Source organism: Equus caballus, chromosome 17 (genome assembly GCF_041296265.1).
Source record: "Equus caballus isolate H_3958 breed thoroughbred chromosome 17, TB-T2T, whole genome shotgun sequence".
Lineage (NCBI taxonomy): Eukaryota > Metazoa > Chordata > Mammalia > Perissodactyla > Equidae > Equus > Equus caballus.
Window position 1 is genome coordinate 28036460 of NC_091700.1, and position 22613 is coordinate 28059072.

Sequence of the window (22613 nt, forward strand, 5' to 3'; positions counted from 1 at the left end):
ACAAGCAGAAATCGACTTTGCTGGCTCTTATGTTTACTGGACTTCAGTTTAATAAAGTGAAGGTGTCTTTCTCACCATTTGAGGATCCCCTTAACAATGATGTGTGCATCTCTCACAATTATTATTGTACTTTGATTGTTGGACGCATAGTAGTGAGTAAGGAGCTGGGCCACTGGGATGGAAGTAAGTGTGACCCTATGGCCATGACTCCCCTAGTCCCCTGGAGATGACGCTCCACATGATGAAGCCAGATGCCAGCCTCAGAACTCTTCTATCCGTTGCTCCAAGAGAGACACAATTGTCCAGAGTTGACACTCCAGATGAAACTCAGTCTAGATGAATCCCTGAGCTGACGGTCTATAGAACCTGGAGTAGACCCTGCTTTGGTTTCAAAGAGCTTACTGAATAAAAATGAGTTACAGACTCATAAATTCTGAAAGAGTAAAATGATTTCAGAACTGGAGAAAATAATATTTTTAAGGAGAGAAAGAGAAAATTTACTGACATCTTGCAGAATGTCTGAGGGACAATTTAGTAAATATGCTAGGGACAGTATGTTTAGGAAGGGGGATTGCAGACAAATATCCTCTCCGTCTTGCTCTGGCATATTAGATATTCACAGGCAAAACATAAATGCTTTGCTATCACTTGCTTGATCTCCGTGTTTTGTCAGTTTGGCTAATTGAGACTAGACTGTGTGATGAGTCAACTAATCAATGTGTATGTGCCTAGTGTGTGCTGGAAACTTTGGTAGGTAGTAAAAATAATTAAGCACAAGTATTATTTAATGTTGTATAATGCAAACTGTTGCCTCAACACAAGTGACTATCATTTTTAGTGAGTTACATGAATTTTTTTCCTCTTAGAACTACTTTACACTTAATCCCAAATATAAGGCAGCAATGCCTAGTGTTTAAGAACACAGACTCTGTAGGCAGACTGTGCTCTTTGGTTCGAATCCCAGTTCTGTCATATTATGGCTTTGTGACATTGGTTAAGTTATCCAACCTTCAAAAATGAGGAAAACAATACCTATATCATATGATTGTTATTAAAATTAAATGAATTCATATTTGTACATTGCTTAGAACAATGGCTGGCAATAGTACAATGCCCAAGTTTATTACATAAACAAAAAAAATTCTTCTTAAAGTGTGTTCACATGAAATAACTGTAGATGTTATCAAATCTGGTTAAATTGCAATAGATATGATTGCCTCTATCTTTCAGTTAAAGAAGCTAAGACCCAGAAAAATAAAATATCTTGCCTAAGGATCCAATAATGGGCAAAACTGATACACAAATCTATTTATATAGAACACTGCCTAGGAGGAACGTGCAAATCTATTCTCTCACTTCCCCAATATTTAAGAAAAAAATGAATCACCAAAACAACAAAAAAAGGCAGGGAAACGAGTTGGGGTTCCATTATTTCTGCCCTGACAATGTGGGTCAGTGCCTGGCTACATAGTTGGATCAAAGCATTTGATACAGCTGCTCCCTTCTGCTGACACTCTCTGCCTTACTAACAGCAACTAGAGGGAACAGGAAACATGGAAGGGTTCCCACTAGGTAAGGGGCCGAGAGGGCTTGGAGTCCACTACATTAACAGAAAGAGCGCAACTGACATGATGATGCAGCTAGAGGGGAGAACGACTGGTGCCTTTCTCCTGGGTAATGATACCCAACATTGCCAGTAATGGGGTTATTTCTCTGTGTGGTTTCATTCTACCGACTTTGAATTTGATTGTTTTGTCTCTAAATCATTTTGTCTGCATGATGACATCACAATCATCACAATAAAAATAGCAAACATATTCACCACCTCTGAAAGTTTCCACATACCCCCGTCCTCAGGCAATCACTGATCTGCCTTCTGTAAAGAAAGTAGAGTTTATAGATTAGTTTACATTTTCTGTAATTTTATATAAATGGAACTATATAGTATGTGCTATTTCTTTTTTGGTCTGGCTTCTTTTACTCATAAATATTTTCAGATTCATTCATGTGCTTGCTTTTTATTACAGAATAGTAACCATTGTATGGTGTTATGGATTGAATTGTGTCCCCCCAAAAAAGACACGTTGAAGTCCTAACCCCCCAGTGCTTCAGAATGTGACATTGTTTGGAAATAGGGTCGTTATAGAGGTAATCAAGTTAAAATGAGGTCATTAGCGTGGTTCCTAGTCCAAGATGACTGGTGTCTTTCTAAAACACAGAAATTTGGACACAGAAAAATGCACAGAGGGTAGATGATGTAAAGACACAGGGAGACCATCACATACAAGTCCAGGAATGTCTGAGGCTGCCAGCAGCTGGGAGAGAGGCATGGAGTGTATCTCCCTCACAGCCCACAGAAGGAACCAGTCCTGGTAACACTTTGATTTTGGATTTCTAGCCTCCAGAACTGTGAGACAATAAATATCTGTTGTTAAAGCCACAATTTTGTTATGGCAGCCCTAGGAAACTAATATATATGGATATACAAAATGTGTCTGTCCCTTCATCTATTAATGAGCACTTGGGTTGTTTCCAGTTTTTGGCTATTACCAAAAGCTGCTGTGAACATTCATAGCAGCTTTGTACGGACATATGTTTTCATTTGTCTTGGGTAAATATCTAGGAGTGAAAGAATGGATCACATAGTAGGTGTATGCTTAACTTTTTCAAGAAACTACCAAACTGTTTTTCAAAGTAATTGTACAAATCTGACCTGCGGCCTATGAAAATTCTATTTCCTCCACATCCTTGCCAATACTTTGTTTGACCAAAGTTTGACCAGTCTTTTTAATTTCAGCCATTCTAATAGTTGAGTAGTAGTATTTCACTGTGGTTTTAATTTGCATTTTCTTAGTAACTAATAACATTGAGCATCTTTTCATATGCTTACTTGCCATCTGGATATCTTCTTTGATGAAGCATCTGTTTATTGACTTTGCTTATTTCACTGGGTTGTGTGTTTTCTCATTTTGGGAGTTTATTCTTTATACATTCTAGATACAAATCCTTCATTGACTTATAAATATTTTCAAACTTAAAAAAATCTTTTTGACTTTAATTTAAACCTTGGACTATATAGTAACTCAAAATGGATTATAATCCTAAATGTAAAACCTGGAACTATAAAACTTCTAGGAGAAAACATTTGTGACTATGGGTTAGACAAAGATTTCTTCAATATGATACCAAAAGCATGATCCATCAAGGAACTAATTGATAAAATGGACTTTATCAAACTTAAAAATGCCCGATCTATAAAAGACTCTGTTTAAAGAATAAAAATACAAACAAAAAACTGAATAAAAACATTTCCAAAACATACATCTGATACAGGACTTTTATCTATAATACTCTTGAAACCCAATAATAAAGAAATCATCAACTCAATATTAAGAATGGGCAAAGTATTTTCTCCCAGTCTGTAGCTTGTCTTTTCCTTTTCTTATATTTCCTTCCAGAAGTTTAATAGTTTTAGATTTTGTCTTTAAGTCTATAAATCATTTTGAGTTATTTTTTGTATATGGCATGAGATATGCATTGAAGTTCTTTCTTTTTGCATATGGATATCCATTTTTCCAACCATTTGTTGAAAAGAATATTCTTTTTCCTCTGAACTGTCTTTGCACCTTTGTCAAAAACCACTTGTCCATATGTGTTGGTCTGTCCGTAATTTTTGGAATCTTTGTCTGTTCTATTGCTCTATTTATCTATCTTTGTGCCATTTCCAGAGTCTTGATTACTTTTGCATTTATAATAGCCTTGAAGTCAGGAAGAGTTAATTCTCCAACTTTGTTTTTCTTTTTAAAGTTGTCTTGGCTAATTTAGATCTTTTGCATTTCAATATAAATTTTAGAATTAGTTTGTCAATTTCTACTAGGATTTTAGTTGGGATTGCATTGGATATTGTAGGGAAGGAATACCTTTCCTCTGCATTACCTGGGTTCGTCTGGCCAGAGAACGAATTAAATTCACATGCGACAGAATAACAGGAGAAAATTAAACAAAGCTTTATGAGGACCATGGTCCGGGGCCTTTCTTCCCGAAGGAAGAAAGGGCACCGAAGAATTGGGATACACAGCGTGGTTATATACCCCCCAAACAGGATGTTTCACATATGATTGAAATGTCCCTCCCACAATAGTCACAAGATTGCCTTGTCGGCACAGCGCTTGATGGACACAGCAGATAGTGGGTCTTCTGTCTCATAGGGCATAGCAGGAGGCAAGTCTATTGTCTTGAACTGGGTGGTCACAGGTGAGCGCAGCAATCAGTTCCTACCCTAAGGAAAGATGCTTAATCCTTAAAGAAATGCCAATGTTGGGAGCGGGAGGGAAGTCACTTACAGGAGGTTACCAGACAAGTACAATAAACAAATGCAGATTTAAGTCCTTGCCTTCCCCATTGATTAAGAGTTTCTAGAGACAAGGTCATCTCCCCTTCTTCCTGGCAGAGAGGGAGATATCTTTACAGATGGAGAGTTCCTTTACAATGTAAGTGTCTCTCAACAAAGGGCAAGCAAGTTCCACTCCTCAGAGCCTCCTTCTCTGTCCCAGTTTATCAAAAGCAATCAGCCTCAAATAATCCTCATGCCAAAGAGGCATATCTTGGCGTGGCCAAGACCAGTCCCCCACAATATATAGGTCAATTTGGAAAGCACCAACATCTTAACAACATTGAGTCTTTAGAGCCAGGAGCATAGCATACCTCTCTATTTAGGTCTTCTTTAATTTCTCTCATTACCATTTTATAGCTTGCAGCATGCACACTTTTTGTCAGATTTTTCCCTAAGTATATCATATTTTGGGATATTATTATATGGTGTTGTTTGTATGGCATTGTCATCTGCAAATAAAGACAATTTTGCTTCTTCTTTTCCAATCTGGATTATTTGTATTCCTTTTTCTTGGCTGATTGCACTGACTGGAACCTCTTGTACAGCACTGAATAGAAGTAGTGAGAGCAGACATCCCTATCTTTTTCCTGGCCTTTGGGAGAAGTATGTAGTCTTTCACCATTGTGTATGATGTTTGCTACAGGTTTTAGTAGATGTCCTTTATCAGATGGAGGAGACTTTCTTTTATTCCTCATTGTTGAAAGTTTTTATCAGGAATGGATGTTGCATTTTGTTAAATGCTTTTTCTCCATCTATTGAGATGACTACATGGTTTTTTTAATGTATAGTTTGTTAATACAATGAATCACATTGATTTTTCTAATGTTAAACCAACTCTTTATTCCTAGAATAAATCCTACATGGCCTTGTTGTATTTTCCTTTTAACATATTGTTGGATTCACTTTACTAAAGGTTCATTTAGACTTTTTGTCTACATGTTCTACCAATTTTTGAAAAAAGAGTATAGATATCTCTGAATATAATTTTGGTTTTGTCTATTTCTCCTTTTAACTCTATTAATTTTTGCTTCATATGTTTTGAAGCTCTATTATTAGGTACATAAATAGGATTTTTGTGTCCTCTTTATAAGTTCATCCCTTTATCATTATTAAACTTTTTAATTGCTGGTAATATTCTTTGCTGTGAAATATACTTTTTATGATATTACTATGATCACAACAGATTTCTCATAACTCATATTAGCATGGTAGAACTTTTTCTGTTATGTGTGTATTTATAGGTATAAATAAAAGCCTCATACACACATACATAGTCCTGAATGGCAGCAGCATACACTTGGATCCTGCTTTCTTATCCAATATGTATAAACAATTATCTTTTAAAGATATTTAAATAATAAAAGAAATCTTATCTACCTGATGTTCTCTATTCCTTTTTTTTTTTTTTTAAGGATTGGCACCTGGGCTAACAACTGTTGCCAATCTTCTTTTTGTTTTTTTTTCTGCTTTATCTCCCCCAACCCCCCCTGTATACAGTTGTATATCTTAGTTGCAGGTCCTTCTAGTTGTGGGAAGTGGGACGCCGCCTCAACGTGGCCTGATGAGCAGTGCCATGTCTGCGCCCAGGACCCGAACCCTCGGCCGCCGCAGTGGAGTGCGCGAACTTAACCACTCGCCCCTCTATTCCTTTTTTCAATACATATATTTCATCTGATAATCAGTTAACTTGTGCCTGGAGGACTTCCTTTAACATTTCTATCATATGCTGGTGATGAATTATTTCAGCTTTTGTCTGTCTGAAAAATGGCTCATTTTGCCATAATTTAAAAAAATATTTTCATTAGGTATATATTTCTTGGTGTGTATACATTTCTATATGATAATTTTTTAGTACTTTTAGCATATTGTCCACCGTCTTCTCGCTTGCCTTGTTTCCAACAAGAAATCTGCTGTCATCCTTAGTTTAGTTTTTCCATTCATAATGAATCTTTTTCTCTGACAGGTTTTAAGATTTTTCTCTTTATCATTGTTTTTGAGCAAGTTGATGTTCATTGAGCTTGGTTGTGGGGATTTATAGCATTCATCAAATATGGGAGACTTTTTTTCTATCATTTCAAATATTTTAATTTTCCTCCTGCCTCCTCTAGTTTAGGGATCGCAATTGCACTAATATTAGGCTCATTGAGGTTGGCCCACAGTTAACTGATGCTCTTTTATTTTTTGGATTCTTTTTTCCTCTGTGTTTCAGTTTGGATACCTTCTATTGCTCTGTCTCCAAGTTCATTAATATTTATTTCTGTGATGTCTAATCTGTTAATCCCATCCAATGTATTTTTTTCTTTATCTCAGACATTGTAGTTTTCATCTCTAGAAATTTGATCTGGATCTTTTTTATATCTCCTTGTGTCTCTACTTAAGTTTTTGAATGTACGTAATATGATTATATTAACTTTTTCTTTTCTTTTTTTTGTTTTGAGGAAGATTAGCCCTGAGCTAACATCTGCTGCCAATCCTCCTCTTTTTGTTGAGGAAGACTGGCCCTGAGCTAACATCCCTGCCCATCTTCCTCTACTTTGTATGTGGGACACCTGCCACAACATGGCTTGCCAAGTGGTGCCATGTCTGCACCTGGGATCCGAACTGGCGAACCCCGGGCCACCAAAGTGGAATATGAGAACTTAATTACTGCACCACTGGCTGGCCCTGATTATATTAACTTTAAATGCCCTTGTTTGCTAATTCTAACATCTGTGTCAGTTCTGGATTGTTTCAATCAATTGATTTTTATTCTCACTATGGGTCATATTTTCCTGCTTCTTTTCATGGCTGGTGATTTTTAAATCGGATTCCAGGTATTGTGAATTTTACCTTGTTAGGTGCTGAACATCTTTTGTTTTCCTGTAAACATTCTTAATTTTTTTCTGGAATGCAATTAAAATATTTGGAAACAGTTTGATCTTTTTGTGTCTTGCTTCTAAGATGTGTTTAAGCACGATCAGAGCAGCAATAACCTAAGGCTAATTATTTCCCACTATTGAAATAAGGTATTCTGAGTATTCTACTAGATGCTTCAAGGGTTATGATGTTGTCTGCTCTGGCTGGTGGGAACAGGCCCTATTCCTGTTCCTGTGTAAACTCCAAAGAATGTTTCCTCTCATCCTGTAGGGTGGTTATTTTCTAGCATCAGATAGTTCCCTCACACCCTTGCACTGATCAGTATTCATCATAATACTCAAAGGGGGTCTTCTGAAGATCTCCAGAGTCTCTTCTTTGGGCAGTTCTCTCACCTCTGTTATTTGTAGTGTAAATTCTAGGCACTTTGGTATCTCTGGATGCTCAGCTTAATCTCAACTCAGGGAATCCACTGGACTTTGTCTGGCTCCCACTCTCTACATCATGGCCTGATAACTCTCTCAAGGAATTAAAAGGGGGAGATTAATAGGGCTTGCCTCATTTGTTTCCTATCCCTCATGGATTACTGTCCCTCATTGCCAAATATCCAGTGTCTTGCAAACCATTGTTGTATATATTTTGTCCACTTTTTAAACTGTTTCAAAGGAATACTGAGACATGTCTCTGTTACTCCAACTTGGCTGGAACTGGAAGTCCCGCTTCCCAGAGGATTTTAACAGGACCCATAATATTATATTCAAAAAGTCTAGGATACAATTTAAACTTACTTGATATACAAGGAACAGGGAAAATCTCAAGAACTTATAAGGAAAATGACACTCAATGGCTGCCTACCCTGAGGTGATCTGAATCTTGGTGATCTAAATCCAATGAAACATTAAAGCAACTGTAATAACTATGTTCCATGGAGTACGGTTGAATGCTCTTGAAACAAATGGAAAGATAATAGTTCTCAGTTGAGAAAAAGAAGCTATAAAAAAGAACAAAATGGACATTTAGAACTAAAGAGTAAAGAAACTATTGATGACAGAGGAAAGAAGTATGAACTTGAATAGAGTAATACAAATTATCCAGTGTGAAAAACAGAGAAAATGTATATGGGGAAAAAAAGTTAACGGAGTCTCAGGGACCTTCAGAATAGTATAAAAATGTATAGCATTCATGCCAGTTGAGTCCTAGGAGAGGGGAATGCGATTGGTACAGAATAAATATTTGAAGAAATAATGGCTGAAAACTTACCAAATTTGGTAAAAGATAAATTTACAGATTCAAGAAACTTAGAGAACCCCTAGCTAGATAAACTCAAAGGAAACCGTGATCAGATACTTCTTAGTCAAACTGCTGAAAACCAATATTTTAAAAAATCTTGAAAGCTGCCATAGGAAAAAAAATGACACATTACATTTGAATGATTGTGGATTTCTCATGAGAAACAATGGAGCCCAGAAGGGAGTGGTACAACAATTTAAAAGTAGGATAAGAAAAAAACTGTCGGGGCCAGTCCCATGGCCAAGTGGTTCATGCACCCCACTTTGGCGGCCCAGGGTTTTGCTGGTTCGGATCCCGGGCACGGACACGGCACCACTTGTCAGGCCATGCTGAGGCGGCATCCCACAGGCCACAGCTAGAAGGACTCACAACTAAAATACACAACCGTGAACTGGGGGATTTCATGAGAAAAAGCAGAAAAAAAAAAAGAAATTTGGCAACAGTTGTTAGCTCAGGTGCCAATCTTAAAAAAAAGAAAAATGTCAACCCAGGATTCTCTATCCAGTAAGAATATCTTTCAAGAATGAAGAAATAACAATAGTCTCAGATGAAAGAAAACTAAGAGAATGAATCAAAAGCAGGCCTTTAAAAGAAATGTTAGAGAAAGTAATGCAGGAAGAAAGAAGATTATACTATAGGGAAACTGGGAATTTTGACAGAAGAGCAACATAAACGGTAAATAGCTAGGTAAATATGACAAATTGTTTTCTCCTCTAAAGTTCTTTGAAATATGTATGATGATGGAAAGCCAAAATTATAAAATTGTATGGTAGAGTTTTTAACGTATGTGGATGTAATACATATGAAAACTACAATACAGCAGAAAAGGAAGAGGATAAAATTTCTACATTTCACTTGAAGAGGTAAAATATTAATTTTAATAGACTGTAAAAAGTGACATATGTATATAGTAATGCCTAGAACAACCACTAAAAAACTACACAAAGAGAGAAAGACAAAAAGCCGATAGATACATTAAAACAGAGTACAAACATATATTCAAATATTTCAAAAGAATGCACAAAAGGAGAAAAGAAGAATGCAAAATAGAGGGGAGAAAAAGAAAACAAATAAAATAGTCATAAACCAAAAGACCACCTTATCAATAATTAAATATAAATGGTCTAAGCACTCCAAATAAAAAACAGTCATCATTAAATCAGACAAAAAAACCCCTAAGACTCAAATATATACTGTTAAGAAATCCACTTGACATATCCTGATATAGATAAGTTAAAATTAAAAAGATAAGGGCTGCCCTGGTGGCGTAGTGGTTAAGTTCACATGCTCCACTTTGGTGGCCAGGGGTTCGCCAGTTCAGATCCTGGGCACAGACGTACACACTGTTTATCTCCCATGCTGTGGAGCCATCCCACATAGAAGAACTAGAAGGACTTACAACTATCATATACAACTATGTACTGGGGCTTTGGGGAGAAAAAAATGGGGAAGGTTGGCAACAGATGTCAGCTTAAGACCAATCTTCCTCACCAAAAAAGGAAAAAGATGGAAAAATATATACCATGCAAACACTTATCAAAGGAAAGCTGCATTGTCTCTGTTAATGTTAGACAAAGTGGACTTTAGAACAAGGAAAATTACAAGGAACAAAGAGGAATCACTTTTTAATGATAAGAGGGTCAGTACACTGAGAAGACACACAATCTTTAATATGTATGCACACACAGTAAAACCAAAACCAAAAAAAGTGTTAAGATACAACTGGAAGAAGTGCAGGGAGAAATAAACAAACGCGCAATTACAGTTGGAGGCTTTAAGTCTCCTCTTTCAGCAGTGGAGCCAGCGGACAAAAAGTCCACAAGGCCGTGGGAGACCTGAACAACACCTCTTCACTAAAGAACAGCAGAACACACATTCTTTTCTAGTGCACTTAGCAAGACAGACAGTATACCGGGCAATAGAACAACACTAGCACGTTTAAAAGTATTGAAATCATCTCAAGTGTATCCTCTGATCTTAATGGAATTAATCTAGAAATTGATAACAGAAAACTATCTGGAAAACCCCCCGAATTCCTGGAAATTAGATAACATGCTTCTAAATAATCCATGGGCCAAAGAGCAAGACTCAAAGGAAATGAGAAAACATTTTGAACCGAGTTAAAATGAAAATACAACATATCAAAACTTGTGAGGTAAAGCTAAGGCAGTGCTTAGGAGGAAATATGCCATTAAATGCGTATATTAGGAAAGAAGAGAGGCCTCAGTTTAATACTAAGATCCCACCTTAGGGAACTAGAAAAAGAAGAGCAAAATAGACCAAAGTTATCAGAAAGAATGAAACAATAATGTAAGAGCAGCAATCCATAAAATCGAAAACAGAAAAACAATAGAGAAATCAATAAAAGCAGAAATTGGTTCTTTGAAAAGATCAGTAAAACTGATAAACCTCTATACAGATTGATCAAGAACATATGAGAATAGAAACAAATTACAATATCAAGAATAAAAAAGGTGGTATCAATACACAACCAACATACACTAAAAGTACAATAAAGGGATATGATGAAAACTCTGTGCACATACACGCAGCAACTTAGATGAAATGCAATAATTCCTCTGAAGACACAAACTACCAAAACTCACTGAAGAAGAAATAAAGAAAGAAATTGAATTCACAGTTAAATGGCACAGGTCAGTATGGACGGAGACAAATAACCAAGATTAACTTGCTGATGGAGGGCACCTTATTTTGCCTCTGCTGGGAAATAGAGTGTTCCCCAAATCTGAAATTTGGTTGTGAATTTATTTGATTAAAGGTGTTGAGTAGTCGGTTAAGAACTATAGGTTTGGAGCAAATTTCTTGAAATAGGAGAATGACATGACAAATTGTTGTTAAGGTTTTAACCTCCTTAAATTAAGGAGATTTTGGCAAATGTGTTTGGGAACAGATATCTATTGGAACAGATGGTCTCTAGAGACAGGTACTAACCAGGAGGATGTCACTGAAATATAATGGTAAAGATCTGATGTAGGCAGGCAGTTTTCAAAAATGAGCATAAGGGATAAATCTAAGGATTGGTATAGTTTATACATAACCACATGTTTATTTTCATTTTTCTCCAAGTAAGATATTTTTCTACATAAGATAATATATAGCTATGCTTTTTGAGTAGAAGGCGATACATATTAAACTTTTCTAAAGCATCTGGAAAAAGCTGCCTAGTTCGATACCCCTTTACCCAATCTGTTCTAGACAGTTAAACACGCTTTGGACCAGTCGCATTTTCCGCAATAGTTTTTTTGGACACCAAAATGACTGAATTCTCCAAGCAGAAAATGAAAACCCTGAAATAGAGGCAGAATAACAAGTATTACTTCTGTTCAATCAAATATAGAATTTAAATCCACAATTAAGCTGCCTCTGTGTATGTGCTTTAACATTTAAATCTTCTTACCCCACACAATAGTTGAAATTACCGAAGGAAAATAACCAACTTGAGACTGAATAAAATAAGCCTGGTGGTCTTAGGGACAAACTCATTTAGCCAAGCAGTGTTGGCAAAATCCATTTTCGTGTGTAATTTTGAGAGTAAGCCTTTAGGTCAGCACTGAGTTTGTGCTTGTGCTCAGAGCTAAAACAATGTGGCCACTAAGAGCAGCTCTAGCATGATGTCCTCACTATTTCTCACTTTAGCCCCATCTGTCTGGAAATTTCTGCAGCGGTGCCCAGACCAGCTTGTTGGTAGCACCGAGGCATTTTCAAGTGGCATTTTTTTCTAAGGGCCAAATAATCTTCAAAGTATTTAAAAGAAAAACAGAAGAGTCTTCTAAACTCTTGCTTCTCGAAGTGTGGTTCACAAATCAGCGGCATTGACAAATCCTGGGAGCATGCTAGAAATGGAGAATCTCAACCCCAGCCCCGACCTACTGAATCAGAATGTCATTTCATCGAGACCTCCAGGTGATTGACATCAAAATTCAAGACACTGTGTTTTAAGCTCTTTGAACAGAAGCTCTTTCTGGGAGGGTAGGTTAGGGGACGAGAGGGTTACATATTTCAGAGATAAGTGTGGATTCCTTAGGCAAAAATGATAGGGAGGAGTTGGCATTGCAGCTGTGCGGTTGAACAGCATGCAGGGAAAATACAGAAATGCAAAAGGCCCCTTTGAGAACTCAGCCTCTGCTGAGAACCATGCTCAGAGGACGAACATCTACTGTGGCACAGCAGGGTTCCTGGAGACCCTGGGATGCTCATCAAGTTCAAAAGCAAGAGTTTTCATACGAGGCATGTGGTATTAATGCTTTCTTTATGTGTACACAAATCCACCTGATGTTATAAGCGTTTGTTTACGAATTAATAACCATCTTCAAGGGGCCAACCCTTCAGCACTTTATCAGACCACAAGAAAATGATTAAATCTGTAAACAGTCTGACTTTTTTATCACACAAAAACATCTTCTTCCCACATGAGGGATACAGAAGGAAAAGGTTCACTTCGTAATCCATGAACTGGAGAGATGCTAACTGAGAGATGTACTGGGTCTGAATTCGATCTTTTTCCAATTTCCAAAGTGTGATCCTGGCCCAAACCTTTGGACACACAGAGAAGTCTGCCAGTAACACTCTGTGCAGGACAAGGACATCCTTCCCATTTTAGCCTCTGGCAGTCAGGATCCCTCTATTTTGTTTCAAGGTTAATTTTCTAGCTAAATCCTAGCACTTTTTGTTCTCAAAGATCTCTGTAGGGAGAACAGACAGATCTGGATGATCTAGATGAGGTTGGCCAAGTGTCTTCACACTGTGGCTGGAGCACCACGCTGGGCTTGGGGAGGAGGAGGAGATTCTCTCCCTTGTTTCTCCTCTTGGGTCTCTGTGCCTCCTCCCAACCCTTCATCCTCTCATCCCTGTAGCAGCTATTTTCATGACCTTTAGTTGGCTCATCAAATGTGATTCCATTTAGAGATTACTAAAGTGATATCTAAATGTTGAATAATAATTGTGGTTTAACCATCTGCTTTTATTGATTGCTCACCGTGTCATGCTAGGACTCTCTTATAATACTCTACTTGGATATTTAAAATGTTCTTCATTGAATCATCTTCAAAGCTTCTGAAGACTCCACCAGTGAAGTACCACATGGAAGCTTCATAGAAACCCTAGGCCCCCAATGTCCTGAGAGTAGAAACAGTAAGGAACAGTAGGATGAATACTGGCTCTGAAGCAGGCCATGCTGGAGTAAGTATCTTAGCTCTGTCACTGCTAGCTGTGCCCTCTTGGGTAAGTTACGCCTCCATGAGCCTCAGTTCCTCACTGAAATAAGGGAAAAATAATACCTATTGTTTAGTTCTCTGAGAGGATTAAAAGAGGTAACAAATGTAAATCACTCAGCAAAAACACAGGCACTTAGCAGGGAATCAAAATGCTTGTGCTCCCTTTCTTTTTCATGGTGAATATTTTAGCCTGGTTCCCCTATAAAACTGAGCCTAAGTCAAAAGTTATGTGCTAAAGCTTTGTTGAGGGGGTGCAGTCCAGGGAAGTGAAAGTGAAGGAACCAGGCAAGTGAGGTCGGGGAAGAGAGAAAGCAAGTGGAACAGAGTACATTCCAAGTTGTCCAGACTTTACCAGGAAACACACTGGTTGCTCTGTCACACAGGACATCTCCAGGGAGGGCATCTGGAAACGCTGGCTCCCAGAAAGGTCTCAGGGAGGAGGAAGAGGGAAGAATCTGTCTGTTGGCTCCTTTCTGTCTCCCGTTGCTCATTGGCTGAAGCTTCCGCCTTTCTCCACCACTAGGGTGTTAAGTCCCCCACATTTCTGGGTTATTTTGCTATAAGAGCAGTGGCATTGAGCCAGTGAAAGAGCATGAGCCAGAAACATTTTATGCCTCCCTCTCTGCAACGTGCAGCCTCAAAGCCTATCGTGGAAAACCAGTGGGGTGGGTGGCTTGGGGAAGCTTAGTAAGCTGCTGACATCTGCACTTTAGCAGTGACAGGAAAGCACAAGGACGGAAAGGGAGAGCCCTGCAGTGTGAGGTTGGAGGTGTGAGATGAGGCACAGTTTGGTCCTGCTTCTAGCAACATGGGAGATTAGGAACAGCTGCTTACTGCAGCAGGGCCAACTGCTAGGCATCCGGTGCAAGGACAAAGCAGTCTCCATCATGAGGGCAGGGACCGAGCTCAGTGAGTCTCTCTCTAGTAAAGATGGACATCTCATCTCTGTACCAACAAGAAACCATTGGTACCAAGTGATTTTCCTTGAGGATCATCTATAGCACTAAGTGGAAAACCATGGCCAAGCAAATCTGAGAATTGCATCAACTGGGTCCGGTATTATGAAAACAGGAGACGGGCTTTCAACAACTTGTGAATGTGGAGGGATGCAAAACAGGCTCATGACAGAGTTATGACCTGGGCCAAGTTTATGTTTAGTGCCCCTCTGATTAAAGCTCAGGAGAAAGGTTGGGGCTAGAGAATTTGAGTTGCAGAGTTAGTTTGTCATCTGGTCCATGCTCAATCATCTCCCTGTACCTACTTCCTCAGCAAGGAGATGGAACTGAAGCCGTGAGACTAAATACCATCACCCAACATGAGCAGAGACGAACCTGCTATGACAAACAAACGGCTGTGAAAGGCGCTGGAAAAAACACTTAACAATGGGAAGAGAACCAAGAGAAAAATCAAAAAATTAAGAAAGAAGAGATTTTCAGGTTGAAGGGAGTGACCATCAGTGTTAGATGATGCTGAGAAGCCAACTTTGTAGAATAGGAATAAGAAACAAGGTCCTAATAGAGTTTTGTAATTGCTGCCCTGACCAGAACAATTTCTGTGGCAAGACGGGGGCCGGAAGTATTGCGTAAGATAGAGCAGTGCAATAGAAGTGAGGAAATAGAGCTGGTATTTTTTTCCAAAAATATTTTTACTTAAACTTGGTTGATAGGAACATAAAGAAAAGTTTTGGTAGCTTGAGGGGGAAGCAGAGTTGAGGCAGAGTATTTTTTTTTTAATATCACAATTCATTTATTTGATCTGCCTTCATATCATTGGGTTGTTTCCAATTTTTGACAATTATAAATGATACTGCTACACACATTCTTGTGAATGTCTTTGGGTGTGTATGTGTGCCTGTTTTGGTTGAGCATATCTCTAGGAATAGTCATAGCGAGTTTCTATATTCAAGTGATAGGCCCATTTATTCATATGTCACATTGTGTATCAAACCCTTTGAAATCTTGATTATTTTTTTGGGGTGTGTGTGTGTATGTTTGCTCTATAGGTTACTGTTATAGGTGGAAGTGTATTAAAACCCACAGTACATTATTGATATATATTTCTTCTTTTACTTTCATCAATTTTTTGATGTCTGTATTTAGAATATACAAGTTTAAAATTGTATATTTAAGCATTTACAGATTTAAATTTTTTATATCTCTCTTGTAAGTTGAAACGTTTATCACTATGCAACTTCCTTCTTTATCTCTAATAATATTTTCGTCTCAAAGTTTTCTTTGTCTGATATTCATTTCTTTTGCTTAGGGTTTGGAAGGAATATCGTTTTTCTATCCTTTTACTTTCAGTCTCTTTATATCCTCACATTTAAGATGTGTCTTTTGAAATCAGAACATAGCTGCTGTTGTCTTTAAATCCCATCTGCTCTGATCAAACTTCCCCATTTGTAAAGCATTTTAGTCCATTTATGTTTTTTACTATTATCTAGAAGCAAGGTATTTTTTAGAGTGGTGGAAGCATTTGTTCTACTCGTAGGCAGAGGGGAAAGGAAAAACTAAAAAAGACTGAAAATATAAACAAGAGAAAGGAAAGTGCTGGGGCCGGCCCCGTGGTGCAGCCCTAAGTGCGCATGTTCTGCTTTGGCGGCCCAGGGTTTGAGATCCCGGGTGCAGACATGGCACTGCTTGGCACACCATGCTGTGGTAGGCACTCCACATATAAAGTAGAGGAAGATGGGCATGGATGTTAGCCCAGGGCCAGTCTTCCTCAGCAAAAGGAGGAGGATTGGTGGTGGATGTTAGCTGGTCTTCCTCGAACAAAAAAAAGAAAGGGAAGTGCTGACTGATGGGGCAAGCTCTAGAGGTAGTGGCTGGTGCTGTTTCCAGACTCCAGAGTACAAGACAGGAAGTAGTCTTGCAGAGGGAGTCGGGGAGGATTGGCACAGATCTATGTTTGGTGGGGGTGTAAAGAGATGTTCAGGAAGGTTGTCTCTGCTGGCCCCTATTTTTCTCCTAAGGTGGGCATAAAGTCTGCTAAAATATCTGCAAGCAGAGCTGAGGGCTTTAGCGACATGGAAAAGTTTTGCAAGTGCCACCATGGAGTATGGGAAAGGAAGGGTGACAGTGGGAGAGATGCATTTGTTTGAGAGGTGAGGGAGAGCCTTCTGGCAACTATAAAATCTCCCCTCAGCTAGCTGTCAACCTACCTCTCAATGGAATTCCCAAACCCCACATCCTTGTGTGTCCACATTGCCACGGCTCTCATCGGGCGGCTTTCCTAGCTGCTGCTAATGCTGCCATTCTGGTTGGTGTGGACATTGGGAAGGAGTCTATTTGGAGTGGCAGAAAGCAGGACTTTTTCATTCATCCATTTGATCCCTGTCTTAACGTGTAACCCAATTTGATGTGATTTTATTTTTCACTCAAGCTAGTACCCGCCATATCCACTACGTTGTAACCTTCCCTCCATTTATAGAGTGGCTCATTTAATAAGTCCTCAATTTGTGTTCATTTCCCGGGGAGAGGGCCATGGAGTCTATGACAATGGAAAGCTCATGATTCTCTGATGCACAAGAGCTAATGCTGAGCTCTCATCACTTTACCTTTTGCTGGCTTTTCCCTACTCGGCCCTCACATGAGAGAATCCTTAGCAGAAAATCTTTGCACCTTGGTGAGACAGAAGAACTCAGTGGCTAAATTCACAGCCTCTGAAGTTAAACTCCCAGGTTTCAAAGGATGGCTCCATCCTCCCAAACTGTGATCCTGAACAAATTCTTTATCTTCTTGAACCTCTCTTTCTTCACCTGTAAAATGGGGATAAAATGGTACTATCCTAATGGATTTTTCATGAAGAAAAAATAGCATATGTTGTGATGGTTAGTTTTACCTGTGAACTTGGCTAGACCATAGTACCCAGTTATTCAATTAAACCTGAATCTAGGTGTTGCTCTGAAGGTCTTTTGTAGATGTGGGAATATCTATAATCAGTTGACTTTAAGTAATGGAGGTTATCCTCTATAGTCTGAGTTAGCATTATCCAACCAGTTGAAAAGTCTTAACAGCCAAACTAAGGTTTCTTGAGGAGGAAGAAATTTTCCGTCAAGACGGCAGCATCAGCTCCTGCCTGAGAGTTTCCAGCTTGTCGGTCTGTCCTACGCCTTTGGAACTTGCCAGCCTCACCATTGTGTAAGGCAATTCCTTGAGTAGCTCTCAATGTACTGTACATATATCCCACTGGTTCTGCTGCTCTGGGGAATCCTCTCCGGTACATACATGAAGGCAGGTAGCACAGTGCCTTGCCTGTCACAGTCCTCAGGAAGTGTCGACCTATCATTATCATTTTATGCATATCTGTTTAATACAGAGATGCTTTCTGGAAACATGGGCTGCCAGAGGATAATCCCTATGAAGAGCCAATCTTGACAGTCACTTGTTCTTGTCCCATCTCCTGAAGTTGTGACATGTCTCTGTTTTGTTTTGTTTTTCCAGTGCAAAGATGAGGCTTATGATGCTATTCATACTGTCTTAGGCTTGCATCCCTACCTTCTTGGCAGCTGACTTTCACCCCGTGCTTCTTTGACATTCCTTGGGAAGGCCACTAGCCACCAAGCCTGCACTTCGACATCACCCTCCACCTCTTCCATGATGCTTTACAGCACCTGAGTCACTGTCACCTGCTCACCCTTTGTTATTTGTGAGTCCAAATTGAACCCCAAGAATATACGATATTGAGAGAGAGGCCACAGAGTGTTGAACCTCCTTCTAATTGAGCAAAGCACCCTATGAGAAGTCGGTTCATTGGCTGAAAGCTTATGACAGTACTTTATTTACAGTATCCACTCTGTAGAAGAAAACACTTTTTGTAGATCAAAAAGCTTGAATGTTGGTAATTTCATATGCTTCATCCTAATAATTGTACTCTTCCTCACTATTTTGGATTTATAGTCTCTAAATATTTTTAATAAAAAATATTTCTGTGATGAGAGTATTATAACAAATCAGTGCTATATAGGCAGTGCCAAGGAGCCTGTGTATATTATTTTTAAATTATTTTTTATTGAAGTGTAGTTGACATACAATATCATATTAGTTTCAGGTGTATGTCATAGTGATTCAATATTTATACACATTATGAAACGATTACCATGGTAAGTCTAGTTACCGTCTGTCATCTATAAAGTTATTACAATATTGTTGACTATATTCCCTATGTTGTACATTACGTCCCTGCAACCTATTTGTTTTATAACTAGAAGTTGGTATCTTTTAATCCCCCTCACCCATTTCACCTGCACCCCAACCACCCTTCCCTCTGGCAACTACCAATTTGTTTTGTGTACCTATGAGTCTGTTTCTGTTTTGTTTTGTTTGTTTGTTTCTTAGATTCCACGTATGAGTGAAGCCATACTGTAATTGTCTTTGTCTGACATTTCAATTAGCATAATACCCTCTAGGTCCACCCATGTTGTCGCAAATGACACAATTTCATTCTTTTTTTATAGCCCAATAATAACATTCCATTGTGTGTATATATATACCACATCTTCTTTATCCATTCCTCTATTGATGGCCACTAAGATTGCTTCCATATCTTGGATTATTCTACTTTAGTTATAACAAAAGGTAATTCAACGGCAACTCAGATGAGTCTTGTCCTTAACAGGCCACCTCCCTGGTGTTGATCTCTTGGAGATGCAGGGGTGGGTTAAGCATGGATGCTTGGGGAGCTCTCTCAGTGTTGACATCACAGACATCGTAGGCCTTTTAGCATAGGCCTCCGGTCCAGAGAGCTGTTACTGAGCCATTTGTTTACTCCATGCATTGCTCTTTACAGGTGATCCGTACATTACTCTGGGGATAGATGAGATTTAGGTGTCATATTATCAGCTCTTCTTTGCCAGTGAACTATTTTTACTGTTTTGGGGATTTTCAGAAGAGATGGCACCAAAGGCTATGTGGCAAACTGCTAGGTGTATATGTGCATGAGCTTTTGGAAAGTAGAAAAATACTGAATATTACTTAATAAAAATTTTTTAAAAATCCTGTCTTATACTTCACATAATCTACAGAAACTAGCAAAGTGCCATGTCCATAATAGATCCTCAATAAAATATAAGGTGCAGTGTGCGGTATGGCAGTCTAAAGGTCTTGACATTTAAGCTGGGTTAACAGGGTTTGAATCTGAGTTCTGTCACTGAATAGTTGTATAACCTTGGGCAAGTCAAGCTCTCTGTGACTCAGTTTTCTCTTCTGTAAAATGGAGATGAAAACAAGCTCCTAGCCTAAAGAGTTGTGGTGGGATAGTATCTGTAAACTCTGATGCCCGGTATATAAAAAGCATAGTATGTGTTGACTATTATTATTATTAAATGAATGATTTTTAGTATATAGAAGAAGTTTCAGAGGTCAAATTGTGTTACAAAGCAGAAATAAAACCCTAAAAATCAATGATCCACAAAATGCCCAAACTCTAAAAACTATACAATGTTTTCTTTTATTAGAATGGTTTGGTCTTGTTTACTGTGCACTATTACATAGGTCATGGGCCAGATTATATATCTTGGTCTCCCAAGTACTTTTGTTGTAATTGTTTTTGCTCTATCTCATTTCTTCCTCCTGATGCTTGATATATCTTTGCCAAATGCCTGAAATGGCTGATGCAATCATTTCCCTGCCTAGTAACTGATGGCCAAGGCATTGGTAATGATCATTAAGATCAGTAAACAAGATAACCTGATTGGTACATCAGGGTCCACCTCCTTAGCCTCAAATGCATCTATGCATTTTGTCCACAATGAGTTAAAAACAAATGTTTTTCTCTTATACTGCTGCATGGCGTTTTAGAATTTAGCAGTATGTAATCACAGGAAAGTGTTGTTCAAACCACCAGCTTCTGTGAATGCTGTACCTCGCAAGGCCTCAGAGGAACCCTAAGCTTCTTTATCAATTATTTTCAAAATATTTCTTGGAGGAAGCTTGCCATCTCAACACTGTATGATTTTTCTTGCTGCTCTGAAAACTGCATTCAGATTCACCTAAAGCTACTGAACTTGCATCAAAGAATTCAGCCTTAGAGCAAAGAAATGGCCTTTTCAATAAAAGTGATAAAAATAACTTAAATTTCTAGGGTGCTTTTCTTCTGAAAAACTCATGAAGCCCTTACATGATTTGGTGGAGGGATTTTTATCCGGAAGGATTTCTCTTCATGGGTGGCATTTGATTGATAAAGTTTCTCAGAGTTTAAACGTATTTTTGAACATCTTTCTCATCTTTTGTTGTTGTGTTTCCAGATTCAACACAATTGAATTTAACCTACCATGGACACATTCCCTTCTTTAAAAAATCAGCACAAGAGCTGAGTCGCTTTTCTTAGTTCCCTTACCATTCCGTTTCTCTGGATAGAGCTTTGTTCCCAAAGCTTTTCTTCTTGCTCAGTCACTTCTAACTTCATCCATCCATTTCACTTGAGATGTTCCCAGCTGGGGCTGACGAGCTGATACAGCGCTGATGCTCCGGGGCCCTGGGCCCCAATTAACAGCCTTATTTTTCAATTAGGTGTCATATTCCATTCTCCAGTGTTCAGACCTGTGGGTTTGGCTCTCGCAGGAAGCTGAATCTCTTATTTCTTCCATCATGGGATGGTTAATCCTATTATCTGTCCTCCTGTCTCTCTGTCTGCCCTGCATATACGTTTGTTTATGATGTTAGGAGAATTGACTTACATTCCTACACCACTGAGTTCTCGATTTCCTAATGTTTTTCAGTATTTCTTTACTTCCATCCATGTTATACAAAACCTCCAACTCTGCTTTAATTGCATACAATAAAAATAAGTATTTCTATTTTTCAAAATCTTTATTTTTTCCTATTATAATAGCAACATATGTTCATTGTAAATAAAAGTTAGACATTCTGTATGTAATTCCATCTCAAGGAGATGAACAATGTTCTTCTGTTCCAGTTTTGTTTTTGACTAAAAGAAAAATATCAAAATTGGGATCATACCTAATTGGAATGAAGTTTAAGGAAAACCAGAACCAAAAGAACCGGTGTACTGGGCATGATCACCAAGTACTTATAGATTTTTCTATGATTTAAAAAATTTTGCATAATTTTGTGAACATTTTCCCAGGTCTTATTACTTTTTTCTTTAATATTCTCTAAAAACTGCATACATTTATTGTTTGAAAGCCCCTGAGGGTTTAGATACTCCTAAGTGCTTATAAAACTTTAGCTATTGAATGATGGATTCTGTTGCCGAGGACTTCAAAGAAAGGAAAATAATAACAGATCATGATCCCTGGAGAGAGAAGGGGCAGTCATAAATGAAGCAAACTTTGGGATAGGTGTATCAGTCAGGGTTCTCCAGAATAGAACCCACAGGATATATATATTTGTATTTATATATATATATAAAGAGATTTATTTTAAGAAATTGGCTCGCACAACCAGAGACACTCACAACTAGAATATACAGCTATGTACTGGGGGGCTTTGGGGAGAAAAAGAAAGGAAGAAAAAAAAACAAGATTGGCAACAATTGTTAGCTCAGGTGCCAATCTTTGGAAAAAAAAAAAAAGAAATTGGCTCATGTAATTGTAGGGGCTGGCAAGTTTTAAATTTACAGGCAGGCTGGAAACTCAGGCAAGGTTTACATGTTATAGTCTTGAGATGAGGAAAATGGAGTTCTGTGCCCAAGTAAGTCACTCAGCAATCTATTAAATAATTGTTTTCATGTATAGTCTGCAACAGGCGATTCAATACCAAGGGTCCAGAAGATACTGTCTTGACCAACAGTAAAGAGTTGAAGAACAGTCCAGAACTCAAAGACATGCTTAAAGTCAAGTGTTCCTTCCTGGTTCTATTACTGAATCTCTGCCAATTTAAATA